Here is a 17,140-nt window from a genome sequence, read left to right on the forward strand (position 1 = left end):
CTGGCCACCAAGTGTAACCTTAGTGCCCTGTCCTTTTCAGGCTTCAGGCAGGTTCTCTGCTGCTTCACTTTTTCAGGGCCTGCAGGCTGCCTCTCCCCCTCCTTGGAACTCCAGTGCTGCCCCCTGGAGTTTCCCTCCTTTTTTTCTTACTCTCCCCCTCACCCCAGGAAAAAGATTTAAAGGGGTTACACTCAGCCAAACCGCACAGTCTCTACGTAAAAGGATAAATGGACACAAATCAGACACCAGGAATGGTAATATACAAAAGCCAGTAGGAGAACACTTCAATCTTCCTGGACACTCAATAACAAATTTAAAAGTAGCCATTCTTCAACAAAAAAACCTTCAAAAACAGACTTCAAAGAGAAACTGCTGAGCTACAATTCATTGGAAAACTTAACACCATCAATTTGGGTTTGAATAGGGACTAGGAGTGGCTGGCTCACTACAAAAGCAATTTTCCCTCTCTTGGTATTGACACCTCCTCATCAATTATTGGGAGTGGACAACACCCACCCTGACTAAATTGGCCTTCAACATTGGTTCTCCACTTGTAAAGTAACTCCCTTCTCTTCATGTGCCAATATATATTTATGCCTGTATCTGTAATTTTCACTCCATGCATCTGAAGAAGTGGGGTTTTTACCCACGAAAACTTATGCTCAAATAAATCTGTTAGTCTTTAAGGTGTCACCGGACTCCTCGTTGTTTTTGTGCTAGGTGCTGTACAAACACAGCACAAAAACACAATCCCTAAGAACAGAAGAACGACCATACTGGGTCGGACGAAAGGTCCATCCAGCCCAGTATCCTGTCTGCCGACAGTGGCCAATGCCAGGTGCCCCAGAGGGAATGAACCTAACAGGTAATCCTGCCATCCATCTCCACTCTCTGACAAAGAGAGGCTAGGGACACCATTCCTTATCCATCCTGGGTAATAGCCATTAATGGACTTAACCTCCATGAATTTATCTAGTTCTCTTTTAAACCCTGTTATAGTCCTATATCATGACCCTGTCTGGTTAGCTGACCTGCAAAGAGATGCACATCCAGAGATGGCAATCATTCTTCTCCTTAAATATGAATGAAGACCTCATTTAACATGTCATGCTTTTAGGTATTTGAGTAGTATTCCCAGAATCTGCTACCCATAACAGACAGCCTGATTGGTGGACGTGTTTGTATGGGTTGTACAGGATCTGTTTACACTAGCCAAGCAGAAATCTTGGGTTTCTTTCTGATCTGTTATGGCCATGTATATCAGCAGTGATTCTACTGAAGCCAGTGGGCAACATGGATGTAAAGCCAGTGTACAGGAGAGAAAGATCATAGAAATGTAGGGTTGGAAGGGACCTTGAGAGGTCATCTAGTCCAGTCTCTGTGCTGAGGAAAGACCAAGTAAACTGGACCATCCCTGACAGGTGTTTGTCCAGCCTGTTCTTAAACACCTCTAATGACGGGGATTCCACAACCTCCCTTGGAAGCCTAGTCCAGAGCTTACCTACCCTTAGAGTAAGAAATATTTTCCTAATATTTAATCTAAATCTCCCTTGCTACAGATTAAGCTGATTACGTCTTGTCCTACCTCCAGTGGCCAAGAAAAACAATTGGTCACAAAGTCCTCTTTATAACCGCCCTGAACATATTTGAAAACTGTTATCAGGTCCCACCTCAGTCTTCTTTTCTAAAGACTAAACATGCCCTGTTTTGTTAATCTTTCCTCATAGACCAGGTTTTCTAAAGCTTTTATCATTTTTGTTGCTTTCCTCTGGACTCTCTCCAATTTGTTCACAACTTTCCTAAAGTATGGTACCAAAAACTGGACACACTATTCCAACTGAGGCCTCACTAGGACTGAGTAGAGTAGAACAATTACCTTCTTTGATTTGCATACGACACTCTTGTTAATACCCCCCAGAATATTAGCCTTTTTCACACCTGCATCACACTGTTGACTCATATTAAATTTGTGATCCACTATAACTCCCAGACCCTTTTCAGCAGTACTATCACCTACACAGGTTTCAGAGTAGCAGCTGTGTTAGTCTGTATCCGCAAAAAGAACAGGAGTACTTGTGGCACCTTAGAGACTAACAAACTTATTAGAGCATAAGCTTTCGTGGACTACAGCCCACTTCTTCGGATGCATACAGAGTGGAATAAATATTGAGGAGATATATATACACACATACAGAGAGCATAAACAGGTGGGAGTTGTCTTACCAACTCTGAGAGGCCAATTAAGTAAGAGAAAAAAAACTTCTGACGTGATAATCAAGATAGCCCAGTACAGACAGTTTGATAAGAAGTGTGAGAATACTTACAAGGGGAGATAGATTCAATGTTTGTAATGGCTCAGCCATTCCCAGTCCTTATTCAATCCTTTGTTGATTGTGTCTAGTTTGCATATCAATTCCAGCTCAGCAGTCTCTCGTTGGAGTCTGTTTTTGAAGTTTTTCTGTTGTAATATAGCCACCCACAGGTCTGTCATTGAATGACCAGACAGGTTAAAGTGTTCTCCCACTGGTTTTTTGAGTATTATGATTCCTGATTGTGTCCATTAATTCTTTTGCGTAGAGACTGTCCGGTTTGGCCAACGTACATGGCGGAGGGGCATTGCTGGCACATGATGGCATATATCACATTGGTAGATGTGCAGGTGAACGAGCCCCTGATGGTATGGCTGATGTGATTAGGTCCTATGATGATGTCACTAGAATAGATATGTGGACAGAGTTGGCATCGGGCTTTGTTACAAGGATAGGTTCCTGGGTCAGTGGTTTTGTTCAGTGATGTGTGGTTGCTGGTGAGTATTTGCTTTAGGTTGGAGGGTTGTCTGTAAGCGAGGACAGGTCTGTCTCCCAAGATCTGTGAGAGTAAAGGATCATCTTTCAGGATAGGTTGTAGATCTCTGATGATGCACTGGAGAGTTTTTAGTTGGGGGCTGAAGGTGACAGCTAGTGGTGTTCTGTTCTTTTCTTTGTTGGGCCTGTCTTGTAGGAGGTGACTTCTGGGTACTTGTCTGGCTCTGTCAATCTGTTTTTTCACTTCAGCAGGTGGGTATTGTAGTTTTAAGAATGCTTGATAGAGATCTTGTAGGTGCTTGTCTCTATCTGAGGGATTGGAGCAAATGCGGTTATATCTTAGAGCTTGGCTGTAGACAATGGATCATGTGGTGTGTCCTGGATGGAAGCTGGAGGTATGTAGGTAAGTGTAGCGGTCAGTAGGTTTCCGGTATAGGGTGGTATTTATGTGACCATCGCTTATTAGCACAGTAGTGTCCAGGAAATGGACCGCTTGTGTGGATTGATCTAGGCTGAGGTTGATGGTGGGATGGAAATTATTGAAATCATGGTGAAATTCCTCAAGGGCTTCTTTTCCATGGGTCCAGATGATGAAGATGTCATCAATGTAGCGCAAGTAGAGTAGGGGCGTTACTTTAACCTGTCTGGTCATTCAATGACAGACCTGCGGGTGGCTATATTACAACAGAAAAACTTCAAAAACCTACACAGTTATTTCCCATTTTTGTATTTGTGCATTATTTTGATTTTTCCATCCGAAGTATAGTACTTTGCATTTGTCTTTACTGAATTTACTGAATTTATTTGTTGATTTCAGGCCAATTCTCCAATTGTCAAGTTCATTTTGAATTCTAATCCTGTCCTTCAAAGTGCTTGCAACCTCTCCCAGCCTGGTGTCATCTGGAAATGTTATAAGCATGCTCTCCACTCCATTATCCAAATCATTTATGAAAATATTGAATAGTAGCAGACCCAGGATTTACCTTTGTGGGACCCCACTAGATACATCCCCCAAGTTTGAGAGCAAACCATTGATAATTATTCTTTGAGTACGGTCTTTCAACTAGTTGTGCACCCACCTTATAGTAATTTAATCTAGCCCACATTTCCCTAGTTTGTTTATGAGAATGTCATGTGGGACTGTGTCAAAAATGTTCCTAAAATCAAGGCATATCATATGTACAGCTTCCCCCACCCACTAGCATAGTAACCCTGTCAAAAACTTAGTAAGAATCACAATATCAAAGACTCACAAAGGGCTAGCTCCTCCGCTGGTGCTAATCACAGAGTTCAATTGACTTTAGTGCAGCTGTACTGATTTTACAACAGCTGAGGATCTGGGTCCAAGTGTTTAACACACCCAATATTTTCAGTGGATGGTGGAGCTGAGATGCCAAGTTTGAAACCAGAATCAGGTCTGAATCTGAACCTTCTTCCCAATGTTCCAGAGCATTCTGGATACAAAGGTCCAGGTTGGGCCTATTGTACAAATAATAGCAAGCTGCCAAATCCAGAGTGGAATGTCCTATGAGTTCAGGGGTCTCTATTCTGGTACTGGGGCTCAGCATCCACTGCTGTAAAGCCATCTGCTAACCAGCTGTCTGGAGACCTCCTACAGACACGCTGATTTTTGCACTGGGGACTATTTAGCCTGCATTGCACTTTGCACCCTGCAGACCACCATGGGAATGGCACAGCAAGACGGATCCCTGACCATAATAGAGGCAGCTGACAAGACTCAGAGTGCTGGGTATAAAAAGTAGACAATTCCCAGACAAAGCATGATGGCCAGAAAATGTCTGGTAGCTCATACAGCTAGTTGCAGAAATTTGGCTGACCAGAAAATCAAATCTTCCAAACTCAATCTATGCCTTGGAAATAAGGCAGTTCCTCCTCCGCCCTCATGCACAAATCACTTGCCCAATGCACAGACGAACTGGATCAAATGGCTCATTTGAGGGGAGTTTTTTTAAAAGATAATCCATGTTTCTTGTTCACCACAGTCTTACCCTGTTTTCTGCCTTAAGCTTACAGTGTGAGGTAGCATGGTCTAGTAGTTAGATCAAGGAAGTGGGACTCAGAAATCCTAGGTTCTAAGTAACTGACTCACTGGGTGACCCAGCACAAGTCACTTACCAACTTAATGCCTCTGTTTACCTATCAGTAAAATAGGCATAACAATGGTGATGCCAGCATGATGCTGGGGCACTGTGCTGACAGCAGTGCAGTCCTCTGCATAGAAAAATGAGGTCCAGGGTACAAAATCTCCCTCAACTCAATAAGGAACCCCACTTCACATCCTGTCCTAAACTGTTTTATGGGATTGCAATGTGCTGTTAAACAGTTGTGCTTCATTGCAGATGGACCGCACATTGCTAGTGGAAGAAATGAGCTCCATGTGTAGTGTCTCTCTCATTCTCGGATCCTTTGGATCTGTAAATGCACTATCATTACAGCCATCCACATTAACTAGCCAGCCCCATCCCCGTAACCACTCAGCCAGTCAGTCACACTTGCATTAGGCCGTGATCTTCCATATTAACCAAAACCTCTAGCTCACCCTGCAAGTCTGCCATGCTTCTTGCGTTGCGATGAGGACATTTCGGATCATGTGATATCCTACCTTCAAGAGCGAGACTACACTGATTGTCCAGTTCCTTCCCTTTATCTTCTGCCCATAAACCATTCTGTCCTATCCTCCCTGTTTCCATGACTGGTGTAATCCCTCTTTCAAGACCTTCCCCAGTACCCTTTCTTTCCAGTTTAAAAAACCCTCCTACAAGAGTTTTGCCTATTGGCTTGAACACAGGGGAGGGACAAATTCTCTGCTGGTGTAAACAGCCACAGCTCTGGAGCTTCACCCATTTGCACCAGCAGAGAATTTGGCATAGGCAGTTGGCTTCCCATGTGCCCCAGTGGAGGTAATTCCAAACAGTCCCCTTCTCTCCAGAAGGAAGCCCAGTGGTCCATTCATTCAGCCGTCTCTTTCTTCTCCCCCATCTGTATTCGTGGGGATTTTTTTTGTAGTTTCACCGAACAAGTGACTGCCACCCAGATCTTCTCAGTCCATCCTCTTCCCTGGAGAACAGCTCATTAGAGGCAACTTGTACTCCTCCATGGTGGAGAAGAATCCTCTGCAAATCCCCAGGGCTCCAGGAGGGACTGGCAACTCCAGAAACTAGCAAGGGTTTAATCTGCAGCCCAGTGGTAAAGTCAAAACTCAGCTTCCCAAGTCTGCCCTTGGAGCCCTCCCCATAGGGGTTGTTAAGAAAGGACAGAGCATCCAGAGAGAAATTTCCAGCAATTAGATCAGGCTGGCCAGTGCTGGTGGGGTGCTGCAGAAACACCAGCCAAGTTCACGTGGATCTGCCCAGCTGGGTTCTGACTCGCTTGCCTCTTGAGGGATGGCTCATAGGAGCAAAGGGATTCACATGGGTCAGGGGTATACGTGGGCAAACGAGTATTTGTTATTAGTAATCGCTACCCATTAGTCATCATTCAGATCCTTCACTCTCCTTTTTAAAAAGATTCCACATGTCCAGTCAGGTAGCAGAGGTGATACCACATGACCCTAACAGCACAATGAGAGTAGCAAGGCTCAGAAATCATCCATGCGAAATGGTTGGCAAATGCTATTGAAGAATGATGAAGAAAATCTGGCTGATGATTTGCAAAGACCCAAGGAAAAAAGAGGTGATGTTTGACAGATAATGTACTTGAAGTGAATAATTCTGCCAGCTCTAATGTAGACCTGGTGTCTGTGTGTGGAATGACACTGACTTCAGTGGAGTCACACCCACTCCTACAGGGTCTGAAACTAGCCCCAAAAATCCCCTTATCCCATCTCCACCCTCACTCCACTTAACTCCCTATGCGTCGTTCACTTGGTCCTTCATCCTCTCTCCTGATCTTCCTGCATGATTTTCAGTCTGTCTGTCAGTGAACTCAGACCCCTAACCATTGTGTAAATGGAGATCCAGATCTGAACTTTGCTGGTTTGCTCCATCTCTAGTGTGTGTATATATACACAGGGAGGTATGGGGTGGTGTGTCTGTGTGCCTGGAGGTGTATGCACAGACTGTGGAAGGATTTCTGCACCATGAAAGTGTGTGTACATGGGGAGGAGCGAGATGGGATAGGGTGTGGTTTCTATGTGTTTGCATGCATGTGGATGCATGCATAAGGGGTAGGGATGGATGTGTATATGTATGCATGCAGCGGGTACAGGCACTGTGTGTGTGTGCATACATGCAGTGGGAGGAAGGTGCATGCACACATGGGAGTTGGGGGAAATTCTCTGGCCCTGGCATTATTTACATGAATGAATACTTTGCTTCTGGTCCTCCTCACAGACACCCATAAAAGTCACGTGATTAAAAAGGCTTTAGGAGAACCTGCAAAGAGTCACCCCACTGCAAACTGATCAGACTGACAGTCTAAACTAGCCAGACAGCACTTCATACAGATCCAGCCCTCTTCTCAGCTATCTATCTACCTATCTTCCAACCAGCCAGTGCATTTTCTACTGTGCCCATCACTGAGGTTTCTGAATGCCTCAATAGGAACTACCTGGTACCTCGGAAATAGCATATTCTGCATTTCCCAGTTCCTTGGAGCCTACTTGCAGAGCAGGGGCTGCTGCATTCATTTCCCATGGAGACCAAACAATTTCTTCTCCCACCAGGGGCGGTGGAGGAATAGATAAATCCACAGGCAGCACTAGAACCAAAAAGCTCCATTACTATAGGCAGGAGCAAGCTGGTCTCCTGATCAAAGGACGGAGTCAGAGCAGGCAGCCATGAGCACTCTCTGAAGCCTTACAATATGCTACTCCATGTGGCTTGATTTGGTTCAGCTCAGCAAAATACCCAAACCACAGAGAGGTAAATAAAACTTCCGGAGATTAATAGGAATCACTGCATCTTCATAGCCTGATCCGCCACTGCCTCACACCTTGGGGAGTTACTAACACCCCTCCTCTGACATTCCTCTAGGTGCTGCAGCACCAGTCTTTTCCTCTACTATTACTTCTTTGGATAAGGCAAGCAAATGGCTTATTAGTCTATCAGAAGTCTTAAAGGGACACTGACAAGGTTGATTGGACCAAAGTATAACCTACCTCTCTGTCTCCTTGTGGATTCCATGCAATAATTTATATTTGCCTTTTATAATAATACTTTGCACATACACAGCACCTGCCTCTAGTGGAACTCGACACACTTTCCCAGGCACTAATGAACAAAGACATGCAACACTCCTGTGAATTTACCATCACCATGCAGAATCAGCCTGTCCACCCTGCCCCTCACACAGACCCTTTCCTTCTCCTGGCACAGAATCCCACTAAGATGCATTGTTTCCCACGACTCAGTCAGACAGCAGGGATTATAGTCAGAGGCGACAGGGCCAAGATGCTGAAGGAAAGCAAAGCCAATCTTGAGATAGGAGGCCAAATTCATCCCTGGTGTAACTTCTCTGACTTCAGTTACTGTTGGGGTAAATTTCGGCCCCATCAAACTACTAAGGGACCAGTTGTCAGAGGAAAGCTGTGAGGGAAAATAATGAAAAATTGATGCTAACAAAATTCCCACCCACTATAAAGCAATGTCCCTCACCCTCCTTGAGGGTGAGCAAAGATTTACACCAACAGTCCGAGAATGGGAGCTTGGCTAGTTCTTCTGAGTGCCACACAGCAGAGCTCATTGTGTGCCCAGCTGGGAAGTCAGCAGCAGGAGATTCCACACAGCAGTGTCCAGTCCTGGGATGCAGCAAGAGCTTCCCCACAGCAGCACCAGTGCCTTGCAATGGCAGCTAGAATGCCAGCAGCCTGAGCTATGACAAGAGCATCAGCTGATCTCTCAAAGCAGCCTCCAGTCAGTGTCTGTTACCTCTTGCCAGCAGAAAGTGTTCTGCTGCAGTTCCTAAGATTTCCTCCTGCCCCAGCAGTGCCCTGGCAGAGTCTGCATTGGTTCCAAAAGGAATACTGCCTCATCCTCTCCAACACACCACCTAGTTCCTGCATGTAAGCCCTGGGCAACTCAACTGCCAAACCTCAACTGCCCAGCCTTGAGCACAATGCAAAATCACCAGTGTAGCGATGGAAAGCATGGGATCTGCTAGTGCAGGGCCCACGAAGGTAGGGATTAGAATACCAGGATTCATAACCCAGAATCTACACAGCAGGGGAAAACATCCCTGGGACTCAGATGCCAGCATTGGAGTCCAGCAGAATCCACCTCTCAGAGCCACCCTCTCTGAGTGCAGCAGGACCCAAACATCACTGATTTTCCACTGGCAGGCTCCAAGTGCAGCAGAGCACATGGGTGTTTGTGTGTCCCTGGGATGGCACGGAAAGATCAGGCTGTCTCTGCTGGAGCTGCCTGTTGATTTGAGAAGCTCTCAGGCTCACTCCACTCCTTGCTGGGTAGATGCACTGTGTCCCCAGGGACTGAGGGTGTGGATGCGTGTGTGTGTGTCTGGGAGACACTAACTCACCTGCATGCACATTTCACCAGAAAGTTGCACAGCTAGCTGTGCACCCATGGCGGTGTGTGTGTGTGTGGGCAGGGGGGACAACCCAAGATGTTGGTGATAACAATTAGAGTCAAATAATAATAGTACTTGGGCTCTCAGGTTATGCAAAGACTTTACAAGCATGAACTGATTGATCCTCACCCATGGTGGAAAGGAGCTAGCATCACCCCAATTCCGCAGTGTGGAATCTGCTAAAGCACAGAAGAAATGATCTGGGGATCTGAGTTCTTGATTCTGTCATTGGTGCCTGGGCCAAGTCACCTCCCTTCTCAGTGCCTCAGTGGCACTCATCAGCATCACAGGAAGGTGGATTCGCTGCTGTTTGTAAAGTGCTGTGTAAAGTGTAAAGTCCTCTGGGAGAAGACACTAGAAATGGGCAGGGTATTATTATTATGAAGTGACTTGCCTGATGTCCTACACCAAATCAGTAGCTGGCCTGGAACTCAAACTCAGGAATTCCTGGCCCCCAGCACTATTCTCAGCCCACTACCCCAACCCTGGCTCTTTCTACTGCTCCAAGCATAGCCAGCTGTGGGAGAGAAGTGATTCTTCAAGTTCATGGCAATGAGGGGCTGGTGTGACTAGAGCTCCCATCCTGGCTCTTACTCAGAACAAGCAGAAGTGGCTAGTCCCTTGCATGATTTGCCTGAGATGAAGTGCAAGGCTCTCCATGCTCAAACTCTCTGGGCCCAATCCTCAACTAGTGTAAACTGGTATCACTCTGTGGAAGTCAGTGGGCTGATTTACACCAGCTGTGGAGCTGGACTGTGTCAGGTGCATGTCAGAGCAGGGAAGGAGTGGGGCACTTACACACAGAGGGCTAGAGACGTGTGGGCTTATCAAAGTGGGTGCAAACCATGTGGGCAAAGCACTGTATGAGTCCAACAACCTTCCTAGCGGGACCTTCCCAAAGGATACGTCGCACTGCCGAGTTCACTGGAGTAACCCTCTCCAGTTACCCTAGCTCGAGTACAAACTAACTCTCCACCCTGGCCCTGCACTCACACGTGTGGTGCTAAGAGTTTGGGGGCATGCCTCCTAGTCCTTTGCTCTGTGGAATCATGTCCATTCTGGGCACATGGAGGGAAGCTGTGGGAAGGCACTGTAGGGCATGCACTCCTCAAGGGGCACTAGCCTGCAGCCACATTGCACAGTGGTCGTGTTAGCTGCTGATGAGCTTTAGCTACAGCCCCTGATGGGCCAGCCATCACCACACTTGAGTGAAGGGGTTTAGTGTGTGGACAGGACTGGAGGTAGGGGGCAACACTTGAGTTATAACTCAAGTTGTAGTGAAGATAAGCCCAACACATCCAAATGTTTCTGTCTCTAGCGTCAGAGCCAAGTGGAGTAACCTGCAATTACATCATGTATATACAGGGAGTAGGGGAATCAGAGGCACAAACTGAAGAATAAATGGCTTGGTGCTCCTGCTTGAGAAAGACATGCCCAGCCCCACAAGCCAGTCCTGGGCCTAACAGAATGTTGCTGTTTTGCCTGACCTCCCAGCATACCCTGTTTGATTTTCCTTAGGGACTTTCCTATGCCCCTATAATGGCACTGCTGGCACTGCCCATCATCCTGCGGACATCGCTTTCAATGTGTCTGCAAGTCTCCTGCCTCCTTCTCCAGCCCTGACCCTTTCAATGGGTTTGCATCTTTGCTGTCCAGGGTTGGGCTCCAGTGGGGACAGCAGAGCTGGGCATGACAGGGCTGAAAACACCATGGACCCAGGGCAGCTGGGGACAATGTGAACATCATCCCAGAGAGCAGAATTCTCTCTCTCTCTCTCTCTCTCTCTCTTCCTGTTACCTTCCCTCCGTCTTTCCCTCTCTTTTACCTTCCCCCTGCCTTCCCTTCCATGCCTCAGCTGCTCCTGCTCTATTCAGCATCTGCCCTGAGCTCCCAGAAGGTGGATTTCCCTTTAGGTCAGGACCAGAAGAAAGGGTCCCTGATGTCACAGTCCTGGATGATGGCCTTAAGCAAATAGATACAGCAGACATGACACTGAATGTAAGCAGCCCTGGATCTATGGAAGTAGGATGGTTACAGAAAAGGCTGCTGCTTTACCAAATCACCTCTGTTCCCCCCACTACACCCCTCCATACACAGTGGCCTGTTCTTAGGTACACCAATTGCAACTACATGGGTTTGACTGGGCTCACCCAGATGTTACCAAGAGTGGAGTTATCCTACACTTAGCCTGCAATTATGCAACTAAAGCAATGTGCTCTCCAAGAGGGGGGAGGATGGGGGAGCTGGGTGGGAAGGCCAAGCCACTGGGACACCTTTTAAATTAAATTAAATTAAATTAATGGAGATATCCCATCTCCTAGAACTGGAAGGGACCTTGAAAGGTCATTGAGTCCAGCCCCCTGCCTTCACTAGCAGGACCAAGTACTGATTTTGCCCCAGATCCCCAAGTGGCCCCCTCAAGGATTGAACTCACAACCCTGGGTTTAGCAGGCCAATGCTCAAACCACTGAGCTATCCCTCCCCCCCTTAACCTGTGGGGGTTAAACCCAGCACCTTCAATGGGATGAATCTGCAATAACCATCTGCACTCACAGGAAGGGTCCAGAGATGAATTAGTAAGAAAGGCTGGCTCAGGCTTTGAGCCGTGGGGATGAAGGTCAACCTGTGGAACTCTTTGCCAAAGGATGTTGTGAAGGCTAAGACTATAACAGGGTTCAAAAAAGAACTAAATAAATTCATGGAGGATACGTCCATCAATGGCTATTAGCCAGGATGGTGTCCCTGGCCTCTGTTGGCCAGACGCTGGGAATGGGCAACAGGGGATGGATCACTTGATGATTAGCTGTTGTGTTCATTCCCTCTGAATCACCTGGCATTGGCCACTGTCGGAAGACAGGATACTGGGCTAGATGGACCTTTGGTCTGATTCAATATAGCCGTTCTTATGTCTTTCTCTCTCTCTCTACACTACCCTTTCAGTGTGAAAAGTTATGCCCAGGCCAGTGGCACAAAAGCTCCTGCTGCAGCCAAGAAGGCTAACGGCATTTGTATAAGTAGGGGCATTGCAAGCAGATCGAGGGACGTGATCATTCCCCTCTATTCGACATTGGTGAAGCCTCATCTGGAGTACTGTGTGCAGTTTTGGGCCCTACACTACAAGAAGGATGTGGAAAAATTGGAAAGAGTCCAGCGGAAGGCAACAAAAATGATTAGGGGGCTGGAGCAAATGACTTATGAGGAGAGGCTGAGGGAACTGGGATTGTTTAGTCTGCAGAAGAGAAGAATGAGGGGGGATTTGATAGCTGCTTTCAACTACCTGAAAGGGGGTTCCAAAGAGTATGGATCTAGACTGTTCTCAGTGGTACCAAATGACAGAACAAGGAGTAATGGTCTCAAGTTGCAGCGGGGGAGGTTTAGGTTGGATATTAGGAAAAACTTTTTCAGTAGGAGGGTGGTGAAGCACTGGAATGGGTTACCTAGGGAGGTGGTGGAATCTTCTTCCTTGGAAGTTTTTAAGGTCAGGCTTGATAAAGCCCTGGCTGGGATGATTTAGTTGGGAATTGGTCCTGCTTTGAGCAGGGGGTTGACTAGATGACCTCCTGATGTCCCTTCCAACCTCATATTCTATGAAAGGTTCCATCTTCCCATGCTGCCTCTGACGAGCCTCTGACTCAGTGTGCTACAGCCAGGCAGGGGGCTGAGTCCCTGAGCAATCTCTCTGCTCTTACACTCCTCCGCAGAGTTTGTTCCAGCGCCCCCTCCCCACAATCAAAACTTTCTGGTGCTTCAATGGGCCAGCTGCACAGACTTCCTAAAATTTCTATGGCCTGACAGCCCGTTCCACCTACAGGAGTCACACAAGCCAGCCGGCCTCCAGCCTAAAGCCAGCAGCAATGCCCCAGCCTTCCCTCTGGGCCCAGATTTCTCTTTGGCCATCACACCTCCCACACTCCTCCCTGACACCAGTGGGCAGGGTGAGGTAGTGGGGTCCATAACAGCCAGCCAGGAGGTTGATTCGCTGCCACTCTCTCTGGTTCACTTGAGCATTGTGAATTGCTTGAGCAATTCACAGCCAGAGCATGGCCGAAGGGAACAGCACAATGGACAATGATCCTGAACAGTGCTGAGGAGCAAAAGAAACCCCCTCAGCTGGGAATGCCTGCTAGCATGCTCTGAGCCACTGGCCCAGCCAGCTACTCCACCCCAAAGGATGCTAACCCAAATGCTCTCGGGGGGCTGAGAAAGTGAAGCATTCAGCACATTGCCAACCACACGAATCACAGCATCGGCCTCAGGTCTATGGAGCGAATAAATAAATAAATAAATCAACCGCAAACCACTGGCATCTGGGAATTCAGCTTCCACCATTTCTATTCAATGCAGAGAAAAAAGAGGCTGACACCAAAGCATTTCCCCCAGCCAGTCAGAGAAGCAGCACGGGGCACAGCAAAGAGCAGTGTATTGGATGGAAATGAATGGAGCCTAGTTCTACTAGAAAGGTGATGCTTGCCTGCCATTATAGAACCCAAGCTCTATGAGGCAATGATCATCAAGGAAGGCTATAATTGTATCTTCCCTGTTTCTCATTGTAGCACCGAGCCGCATCCCTCTGGGTGGGATGTTTTCCTAGTGACATCAATACAAACGGACATAGGGAGCTTTGTGTGCCAAAGGATCTGCAGCGAGATACAGCCCTTACCTCCAGCGGCTGCTTCCAGCTCATGCCATGCCTCCTCGGGAGCTGCTCCTCCTTTCATGTGCAGAACAGCATCAGGAGAAGAAACAGAACAAATCACCCACTCTGATCTACACCAGCCCCCAGCCGGGGTCAGACACAGGACCGGGGAGCTAGATCCTCCCACACAGCGTCGTTAGATCAAGTCTTTCAGAGAAGAATCCGCCACTCTGATGTTTTGCAAAATAAGGGTGGGAGAGAATTTGTCCCACCAAAAAAAAAAAAAAAAAAGCAAGCAAGCAAGACAGCAATCTCAGGGGACTGAAATACACTTCCCCTCCTCCCCAACAAACCCGGAGCTGGTATCCAGAGAGCACGATCTGAAAGATGCAAGCTGTCTCACACGCACTCGCTGGCATGCGTGCACACACACACACACACAGAGCGTCGTAGACCAAACCCAGTTAAAGAGACACAGCCATTATTATCATTAATGCATGACTGCAGGCTGGCTAGTCTCCCTCCTTCTCTCCCCCCCCCCACCCCCCGGCTAGGAGCCTCAGAGATTACAACCATTCACTGTGGGAAACATCCAGGATTAGGATTTTTATTGGCTTCCCCCCCCACTTCCCTTATTGCCCTCTTGAGGTCAATCATACGGACTTGCATTTGCAAAAAGACAAAACAGCTAGATAGGAGAAAACTAAGGTGATAGATAGATAGATACATATTTTAACTCTGAATATTTGGTTTTGGACTCAAAGCACCTGGTACTCCCCTCTCTCCTTTCGGGGCACCAGCACTGTGGTTTCAATGTAACCCTTCCCCGGGTAATGAAACAGGCAGCTTGTCACGAGCTCCCGTACATAGCGGGGTTAGTGGCGAGTAGCTGAGCTGTTGTGACTCACATGAAATGTATGAGATATTGGTGCTCCCGATGAGTCCTTCTGGGTTGTCATTGGCATGACGTGCCCAGCTGTGCCTTTCACCCTCGATCCACATTCCTGCCACCCAGCCAGTGGGTATGACCATCAGGCTGAGTAACACACCTGCTAGCTAGCTTTTCAGGCCATCCGGGTCCAGCTACAGATAAGCTTTCAAGTCAGGCAGATGGGAGAACCAGCTGAATTCCTACCCCGGGCATTGGGAAGGGAAGCAAACGCCCTCACTCCCACATGCTCCAGTGGTCATCTGTGCTCATAGGCTGGGGGCCTGCATGGACCACTCTCCTGATCTGTTGCCCAAGGGACAGAAAACTTCCCCAGACTCAGAGGATTAGCAAGGCCACAGCTGGAGCTCCGAACCCCACTAGCTGTCCCTTAACACTCTGAGCATGGCAACTCCCTCACCCCACAAGCGTTCATGGGCATACGTGCCACTCAGCCAGTGTCCCTACTAAACTCGGGGGAAGGGAACGGTCAGCAAGCATGGGGGCAACCCCCCTCACACTCAAGCCAGGGTCACTCATTAAAGGTTCCCCACCCCAGCTGCCACTGAAACCAGCCTCCCGCGCCTTCCCCAGCCCTGCAGAGGCCTGGCTGCCTTGCTCCCTTCTTGATTATTTAAAAGGCAGGTCAGGTTTCTCAATCTGGCAGGCATGTAATGTGTTGTGTGGGGGAGGGGTGGAGAATAGACCAGAGGTCTTAAAATAGAAACATCCCTCTCTCTCACTCACCCCCCCCCCCACTTACTCTCTCTGTCTATACAGTCCCCCCAGCCTCTCCATTCCCTGTTTCTGTCCCCCTCTCTCCCTACTGTGCTTTGCTTGAAGATGACCTGGTTTCCCTGGTACCATACTTTCCAGTGCAACGGGCCCTTGCAGACCTGGGAGGCTTCCTGGAGATAGACACAGCAAGCTCCCAGGGCTCCACAGATTCTGCTCCTGCAGGAAAGAAAGTGACCTGGTTAAAGGGTCTGATCTAAATCTTCCTCAAAGGGAAATACAATAGGGGAGGTGCGACAGATTTCCAGAGGAGCACCCCAGGGGAAAATAGCATGCAGCCCTGAAACACAGATACACAGACACAGCCCTCAGTGTCCAGAGTCTGAACCACAGTGGAGCAGTAGCACTACAGAAGCACCACTTTTCTGCTTCCCGACTCAGGTTTTACACACCTGGCAGAGCATAGATTTGCCTCTTGTTTATGTTCGCTGCATCATTGCTGCAAAACTGCTCACTTCCCTGACAATCCCACAAAGGAAACCACTATCCTACCTTAAACCCCTAGGTTGGGGAGGTGGCGAAGAAACCACACAGGATGGCAAGGGCAAATCATTCTAACGGTGGCTGTAGGGCAGTTCTGATGTCCCAAAGACAGCACCATGTCTTGCCAATCAGCATGATTGATGTGAAATCCTGGCCTCTGTTCTCTGCTACTTGTGCAGCTGCACCAACATTGATCTGGCTGCAGGCATGTGACTATTTGCTCAGCTTGAGAGGTGCTGAGCACCCACATGTTATTGCAGGCAATACTCAGCACCTCACGGGGGCAGGCCAAGGAGGAAAACCAAACTCTCTGTCTTTCTTTTCAGAGACGACTGAACTGAGAAGAAGAATTGCTGAAGTTCATCCAAGGATCAGCCTTGTGTTCCTCCACAGTGAAACCTACTGGCTGATTGGCCTTAAGCAGTCTCAAAAGGCAGTTTGGGTCTATGCTCAGCAAGAGAGGACATTGGTTTGCTTTTGTGATTAAGGCAGCACACTGAGACTGAAGAGATCTGGGTTCCAGTCACAGTGCTGGCACAAGCTATGAGCTTGAACACGTTATTTAACTGCTTAGTGTCTCAGCTTTCCCAGCTGTAGGGACACGGAAGGGAGAATAATACTGCCCTATGTGGCAGGGACATTGTGGAGATTCAGTCACTCATTCGTGTGAAGTGCTTAGACACTACAGTGAGGACCACCACAGAAATGCCTGTAATTAAATAACAACTGGTCACTGTGATGCAGGGATGTGTCTATATCAGGGGAACATACATGCAGCACAGATCCCACGCTACCTAAGGCCTCAGATTTCTTCCCTTAACCAACTTTCCCTACCTGAGAAGGCTCCAGCCTGTTGGCACAGAGCCAGATGAAACAGACATGTGAAAGCAGGTCAGCTTTGCAAGCTGGCCCGCGATAGGCAATTGAATAGGCCATTTGAAATGCAAA

The 17,140-nt window shown here is 47.9% G+C and overlaps 1 protein-coding gene across 1 annotated transcript in view; it reads right to left on the reverse strand.

Moving 5' to 3' along the window:
* Nucleotides 1–14,425, reverse strand: part of FBXL16 (F-box and leucine rich repeat protein 16) — a 78,687-nt gene extending 64,262 nt beyond the window's left edge. Inside the window, exon 1 of the mRNA XM_008166836.3 lies at nt 14,011–14,425. The gene's annotated coding sequence lies outside the window, so the exon portion shown is untranslated. The remainder of the gene's footprint in view (nt 1–14,010) is intronic.
* Nucleotides 14,426–17,140: the final 2,715 nt, after the last annotated feature.

The sequence above is a fragment of the Chrysemys picta genome, chromosome 10 (genome assembly GCF_011386835.1).
Source record: "Chrysemys picta bellii isolate R12L10 chromosome 10, ASM1138683v2, whole genome shotgun sequence".
NCBI lineage: Eukaryota > Metazoa > Chordata > Testudines > Emydidae > Chrysemys > Chrysemys picta.